Below are 8364 nucleotides of genomic sequence, written 5' to 3' on the forward strand. Positions count from 1 at the left end.
TTTGGTGCGTGGAGTATATATGCTGCCCTGCAAGAGCCGCCTAGCTGGCTCCCCTATCTGGATGCATGTGTGTGCCTCCCAGACTTTTGATGTTTTGGAAGGAGGGTTCATGCAGGGGTAAGGTGTCCTGGTGTTTTGTGGCGTAAGCGTGCTTTGACTTTTCCTTTCGGCACTATTTCCATGCAATAAAGAAAAAACTGAGGCGATAGCATAGCGCTATCGTGCAGCTGCCGGCAAAGTTGATCTTTTCGCGCAGCCGCGGGTTCGAATCCCAGTCGCCGCAGTATTTATTTGTTTATGGTTTGGCCAAGGTCAACCTCAAGGTCAAGCTTCACACAAACTCGGTGAGCCGGTTTTACCTCGTGAAATATCGCTTTCGCAGTAAAACTTTGAAACCTTATTGCATCCCCTTTGTTGTGCCTTCGCCGTGCTCAGCATTTTTACAGTGACAGTCATAACATTCGTCCATTTGCTGGACTGAAGTGACGTCACCAGACCGGAGCATTCTCATTGGCTGGAGGGAAGATGACGTCACCAGCGGGGAAGTGATGTCACTTCCTGTAAAGGTACCAACAGCTGCTGAGCTATCGCACTAGCCAGCACGTATAAATAAGGTGTCCCCGTGTTTTGTTTCTTAGTCTGCCCATCTGGAGGACACTGGACTTCTTCACTAACTTTAAAATCTTTCTGCGTTTCGCTCAACTGTATACATTCACCCGAATTCGAGGACCGAATCTTTTTATTGTTTTTAATTTTCAAATTTTTTACTTCTCTATTTATTGCGCCCATTCTCTTTCTGTCCTTTTATCCCCCCAAAAAAAAACCTCCCCAACGTAAAGTAGCATATGTGAGCGCTGCTAAAAGTCCTCCTGAACTCTCCGTCTTTCATTAAAGAGTTTCTCTCTCTGTGTTCTCTCCTTCAAATTATCGCTCTCAATAAACATCAGTTCCATGCCTCTTTCTAGTTATTTTGATGCTTGTTCTACCGCAAAAGACGCTATTATCGCTGAGAAAAGTGGATTAAAACATTTTCCCGCTGCCCGCGGTTAAACTTGTGACGTCAAGACCGAGGATTCCGTGATCACCGCTTTGAATTGAATGGCGTTGTAGGATGGATCGATGGAAACAACTTTTATTAGAAAAAAGGAAAGAAAAATATCTTCCATGGTGGTTTTCTACTGGTCCAGGAGTCCACAGGCTTGTGCCTCACTTAAGGCCCGATCCACCAGCCATTTCTGGCCGGCGGGCTGATCGGTCCGTAAAGCAGCCTCCCAGGAAGAATGTGTGGGATTGGGGATGGGGGGTACTGCCTGTGGGTAAGGACATTCCCAAAGATAGTGAAAAAGTGTGGATCTGGACACGCCACAGGTGTTACAATGAGGAGGGAAGGTGGGGTGAAATCACGCTAGGTGTTGTAGGGTAGCAGCCCCAGGGATCCGAATGATACGCCCGTAGCTTGTTGCCGGAAACGGACGATAGTAGCGGCACCTGTATGTCGTTTTTTGACCTATTATATACTTTACAAAGGTTCCTACTTCAGTGAAATTATCATCTTTGACATCAGCACGCGGTTATCTATCCACACTGGTCAATTTCAATTTGTCCTCCGTGTTCCTTTAAAACGACTCAATGAACTCACCTTTAGTTCGGTTAGATTCCCGGCCGGTCAGAGCATTCTCACGGCATATCTGTTTCCAGTTGTCCTTAACGCCGCGCCCTCAATACCCAGCAATGCTCATGACTTCCGCTACATCCTCGGCGGGTGTCGACTAGACGTTCAGCCTTCCTTAGCATCAGCTTTGTCCTTATAGTTAGACCAGCGACAGTCAGATCGGCGCGTTGCGTGCCGTTTGAAAAGCCCACTTCCTGCTCCTAATTCTTCCCAGAACCGCATAGACCTCTAAGTCAAACACGACCAGTAACTTGACGGCAGCTTCAAAGGGCACTTTCGTTAATCCGTGCATGTACTTCAAACGGTTGCCAGAGCAGTTTAGCCCCGTCTGTTCTCTCTGTGGACGACACACCACACATCCTATACTCGTGTAGAGGCAGACACACCACACATCCTATACTCGTGTAGAGGCAGACACACCACAAATCCTATACTCGTGTAGAGGCAGACACACCACACATCCTACTCTCATGTAATCAAGACAAGCCGCCGAACAGTCTGCAGCTCTCTACCCAATCGCAGTGGGAGGCCGCGCTGTTCAGCTCGGACCCGGAGGTTCAACTCCGAGTCACGGAGCGGGCCGAAGAGGTCGCCGAACGACATCGTCGGTCGGTCACCTGGCGTCCGGCCTTGAAGAGGAGCCCACTGCGGGGAGGGGAACGTCACCTCACCCCGCGCCTAGAACCTCTTCAATAAAGTTTACCGCATCCTCCTCCTTCCAGTTGTCATGTCACGAATGTCGTGCTCTGTGAGTCCTTTGACAATGTCCGAATCATTTTCATTTTCTTCGATCACAGGTGCTGTCCTTTGTCCCAGCCGACGTGGGCCTTATGTCCCGGCCTCACCTGGGTAACGTTTTAACGCGCACTGTGCGCAGCGGCCATAGGTGAACGCGATAGTTTTCGGCTACAGCGTTTTAAGCCTTTTACACCGGGAAAAGTTCCATGTACAGATAGCTCCAATGTAAAAGGGAACAGAGCTTGTTTATGTGACCAATGGTTACTCTGTAAGTATTAGCCATCGCATTAAGAACCAGCGCTAAAAAACCCACACACAGAGGACGAGACGAGACATACGAAGGCGCTGAAGGCGCGTCTCGTCCTCTGTGTGTGTGTTTTTTAGCGCTGGTTCTAAGTGCATTGGATCACAAACAACTCGCCCAATCCTCAGTTCTTCTAAGTATTAGCGACAAGTACATTTCCCCTCCTCTAATAGGTCGGTTTTCCTTTAGACGTGCGATAACCACAAAAAATTTTCGACTTTAATGCAGAAATAACGACGTAGGCCACTCTTTTGTGCAAACAGACTGTTTTATTTTATATTGGAGTCGCCTGTAGTGCAGCCTATGTTTCCGCATATGCATGCAGTTAGTCAACATGCAGTTTTGTTTTCTAAGCGTGAGGCATGCCAATGCCGGCAGTGCAGCAGGCGGCGACTCTCTGTCGTAGGCGCCCCGCTCCGCTGCCTTCGTTGGCGCGTGCTTGCTGCCGAGGGAGGGTGGGGGGAGAGAGACGGCGGGCTACCTTCTACAACAACGACTGTGGCCTTCCGCGACGAAGACGCGGAAGAAGCCGCCCGGCTATCCGGCTTCCCTGGACGGCGCCCCCCCTCCGCCAGGACCGGACCCGATTGAGGCCACCGCCTAGTAGACGAGCCCTCCTCCCCCGCTTCCTTCTCTCGACGAGGCACCGACTGTAGTATGCCTGGGTGCGCGTCGCACCGACGACCAACGCCCACGGCGTTTTTATTATTATTATTTTCCTTTAAAGTACACCACACGCATCGGGGTCTCGAGTATTGCCAGCCGCTGCGGCCTCTTCCTGCTCGAAGCAATCCTACGGCAGTCAGCACCGCTTTAGTAGCACGGTGCCGCTGGCAGTGAAGTTATTAGTTCACCCTGGAAACCCGCCGCGGTGGCTCAGTGGTTAGGGTGCTCGACTACTGATCCGGAGTTCCCGGGTTCGAACCCGACCGCGGCGGCTGCGTTTTTATGGAGGCGAAACGCTAAGGCGCCCGTGTGCTGTGCGATGTCAGTGCACGTTTAAGATCCCCAGGTGGTCGAAATTATTCCGGAGCCCTCCACTACGGCACCTCTTTATTCCTTTCTTCTTTAACTCCCTCCTTTATCCCTTCCCTTACGGCGCGGTTCAGGTGTCCAACGATATATGAGACAGATACTGCGCCATTTCCTTTCCCTCCAAAAACAATTATTATTATTATCACCCTGGAAGAGAGGGTTCTCTGCAGTGCAGCCAGACATGCGGTGGAGTTGGTAAAGCATGTCCAAGTGTGTCGCTCTAGGCTGGACGCTTTTTTTTTTTTTGCATGTGGCAACCGCTATTGGCCTCCAGAGTTGCATCCGAGCTGTACACGTGCCTGCTGATTGGAGAACGAAGACAAACACACATTATCTGTACTGTCTGATTGTCTTCTTTATCTCGTGTACTGGCGCAGTTCGTTCTTTGCGCGTGAGCACAAAGGCCCCCACTCACCAAGTTCGCCGAACGTTGTCTGAAGCCTGTGGACTACTACGCATTCCACAGGTGTCTTTCGCCTGCCACGGTGGACAGGTTGCGATGGCGCCACAAAGTCACGTGACTTGGGTGGCAGGTAGACTACCGGTTTTTCCTCTCACAATGCCGCCGCCGACAACAACGCCGATGACGCCTATGGAATCCATGACTGATATGGACGCATAGCGTTGCGACTATAAAGAACGCTGTGTCATGTAGCTACTGTTCTTCGTTTGATGCCATGCAGACACGCATGACATATGGAAAGCACTTCATATACCACGTTATTCACGCAGCAATATCATGAATAACAAAGCAGAACCGCGACAAAGAATGTAAAACCAAGATAAGCAATGCACTGCAATGGCCACACAGTGTGAGCGCACCTATTTCGCATATAGCCTAACTGCGCAAATCGACCGTTTTTTTTTTCAAAGGGCAAGGTGCGCTAATGTTGCGCTGCTTGTATGGTATGGTACGGTAATGATATGGTATGGTAGGTATGGTATGGTATGATATGATATGATATGATATGATATGATATGATATGATATGGTATGGTATGGTATGGTATGGTATGGTATGGTATGGTATGGTAGGTATGGTACGGTATGAATACCTCTAAGTTGCGCATGGGTTATCAGTGACAGCGGAGGAGGTCATCCGACTAATTGCGACCATATTTGGAGCTTTCTTAAGTGTACTGTGATCAATAACAACAGCACTACCAACTCGCCCAAGAACTGGTTTTGTCTTGCGTGTACTGCCATCGAACAGAAAACAGACGGTTTCGCAGATCGTCTGCATCAAAAAGGCATCCGCTCTTACGACTGGGCGTCCACAACACGATGGATGAGCTGCTTGAGGAACACCTCACGACGCAGGCGGTACGGCTCTCAACTCCTCGGACTGGCCGACGAGCCTTCGACGACTTACACGTCATGGGGAACTTGCGCTGAAGTTTGCGGTGCCGATTGCAGCGCCATAACACACTGCATAGCGAGAAGAGCAAGCAGCTTTGGGTAGTACTATAAGTACTTTTCCGCGCCACCTTCAGGCGCTTATTGGCGCAAGCCTCCGCGCTCTGTCGAAGGCGCACGTGCCGTGCGTCAGCTGTCTGGGCTACGCCGAGAGAAGCTAGGCAATGAATGCTGTCAGCCAAACGCGGGTATCTAATCGCGCAGAATGTGTTCTCGCGTTTGCAGCGGCCCAAGCGGCTGACAAAATCAGTTTTGAGTCGCCGAATAGAACAACTGCAGTGCCACCTTGGCAGCGCAGGTTCCCCATAGACGACAACCCAGACTTATGGAGATGACAAGTCAAGGAATTGTCGCGTCCATGAACGAAGTCCATTTGACGTCACTGGACCTCATTGAGTGTACGTAAGGGTTATTCCATGCCAAACGTACCAGATTTTATCGCTCGACCACCTTCGATGTTCTCGATAAAATTTGTGGCGCTTTATTGAACCAGATAAAGTAATCGCCCTTAAAAACAATGGCGAAAAAAATTTTCTGGTCATGTGACAGTCCTTCGAATTTCTCAGAGTGCAAAAGTTGGTGTCAGAAAAAAATTTACAAAAAATCAAGTATTGTACTTTTGCACATGAATTTTTTTTTGAGATAATGAATATGCAGTGTGTTTTTAGTCGCACAGCAAAAAAGCTCTCAGCGTTAATTTTTTGTGTTGCTTCATTTCATTATTTTTCCTCAAAAAAACACAGTTTTTGCAATTTTTCACACTCTTTCGCGACATTGGCGAGCAACATCACATGTTTCGCCGCTTCTCTATAATATGTACGATCTCACTAAATGGTTTATGGTATGACAGAACGCAGTATATTTCAGAAGTAAAAAGTCGAACTTAAAAAGAAAGTTTGCTGTCCAGCGTTTTCGGACACAATTTTCGTTCAGAGGCGTTCCTGGTAAAAAAATATAAATTGTAGCTCAATTGATAGCTACTTGCGCTGAAATTTTGCTCACCGATTTTTATCGGAATTTTTCATGCTTTAAGCGAGAACAAAAAAAAAGTTTAGCACTGCACCTTGACCAATGGTTGCCCCGTACCGCCACTGCACTGATCGGCATGCTTTTGCCGGCTCCCGAGAGTCACACGCTGCCTGGGAAGCGCGCTGCAGAAAAGATTAAAGAGATAAGAGTGCTCCAGGGGGCTCTGTGCAGTCAACGAAGCCTGTGCGTTGGCCGGCTGGAAAATCAAAATCATTCCACGGCGCCATGACTAGTGACGCGAACGGCTTAGTCGCAGCGGCTGAGTACGCATGACGTAGGGAAACGAAATGCTATCGTCACCACTCCTGCATGTGCCGATCGCTGGGCAGCGCAAAGGCGGTGTGGTGATAGCGGCAGCATGGTGGTTTTAGTAGGCTGCGCGCTGCACGTTAGACATCAGCTACTTCGTGACTTCGACAGTGGTTATGCAGACAACACAAGAACCTATGCAAGCAAGTCAGTCTGCGACCTTTGAAAGTCGTCATGGAGGTGAGCCACCGTATCTCAGTTATCCTCCGGTTATAAGCGTAGTTTAGACCTTACATTAAACTGGAATTGCATGAGGCTATGCTCCTCGCGATGCACAACGGGCACACGGGACGAAGCGAAGAGCCTTGGCTACAGAACAGCGCGTTTTTGATTGTAGCATCCGTTGCTGCCACTTCAAGATTCAGTCGCCTCGCGTTATCAAGAAAGTATGACCCCACTAGTAAGTACCCCATCAGGCTTGATAAAATCAATGATGGAAATCCCTCTTTGATAATACACAAGCCCAGTTGCCCTAGCTATATTTTAAGGTGCTGATACTGAGTGATCTAGATATAGGCCGCAACATCTTTTCTCTTTCTACTAGCCGCCGTGTTGGCTTAGTGGCTATGGTGCTCAGCTGCTGCTGACCCAACATAGGAATGTGAGCGGCGCCACGGCCGTGTTCTGCGGTGTAGTGGCGGTACGGGGCAACAAATAAATGCTCGTGGTGCAGCGTTTAACTTCAAAAAAATTTTTTTTCTCGCTTTAAATGAAAAAGGCTCCGATAAAAAACGCTGAGCAAAATTTCAATGCAACTAGCTATCAACTCAGCTAAAATTTATATTATTACCAGGAATGTTTCTGCACGAAATTTATGCCCAGAAACGCTGCACAGCACATTTTTTTTAAAGTTCGACATTTTATTTTTTCTGAAGTATACTGCGTTGTATCATGCATTAGACCATTTAATGAGATAGTACAGTACATATTATAAATAAGCGGTGAAACATATTGCTCGCCAATGTCGCGAAAGTGTAAAAAAATATGCAAAAACGGTGTTTTTTGGGAAAAATAATGACATAAAGCAACACAAAAACGCTGCGCTATAAATTTTTTGGCTGTGCGATTAAAACCCACAATGCATATTCATTGCCATTAAAAATATCAAGCTCGACAGTAAAATATTTGATTTTTTGTAAATTTTTTAGTGAGGCCAACTTTTGCACTGTGAGAATTTCGAAGGGCTGTCACATCACCAGAAAATGTTTTTCGCCATAGTTATTAAGTGTAATTACTTTAGCCGGTTCAGTAAAGAGCCACGAATTTCATCGAAAATATCGGAGGGAGTCGAGCGCAAGATCTGGTATACATTTGGCATGGAATGACCCATAAGCCAAAGACTTCCGTTCGACTTCAGTTGCCTTCCCACTGAAACGTTTCACATGGGCACCACTTACGTAACTATGGGAGCTCATATGATGTGTACATGCTTTCTTCGTTCATTCCGTATTTTTTCCTTATAATGTCCTCATTACTTCCATATGACGTAATGCCGTCATAAGAAGTCCGTATGTTCTTCGACCTTTTTCATGCGTTTTCTGTACAGTGTGTATGGACACCCTATTTTCCACATGATTTCCCTCGTAAAGATTTTTTTTTTAATTACCTTGACGGAAAAGTGGCGCCGCCGTCTATGCGACTTTCTTTAAAGGGGCCATGACATGGCCGTTCTTCATATTGTAGTTTTCTGCTTCAGTAACTAATGCAAGAGCTTATGATTCAATTTCCGAAATTTGGCTGCCCTGGACGCGCTGCATTCCCAAAAAATACGATAGAAATTGAGACCGGGAGACTCCTCCCACCGGCAGCGACCGCCATATTGAAAGCTCTTGTGACGTCACTAGCACATGCACGGAGCAAC

The sequence above is a fragment of the Amblyomma americanum genome, chromosome 5, assembly GCF_052857255.1.
Source record: "Amblyomma americanum isolate KBUSLIRL-KWMA chromosome 5, ASM5285725v1, whole genome shotgun sequence".
Lineage (NCBI taxonomy): Eukaryota > Metazoa > Arthropoda > Arachnida > Ixodida > Ixodidae > Amblyomma > Amblyomma americanum.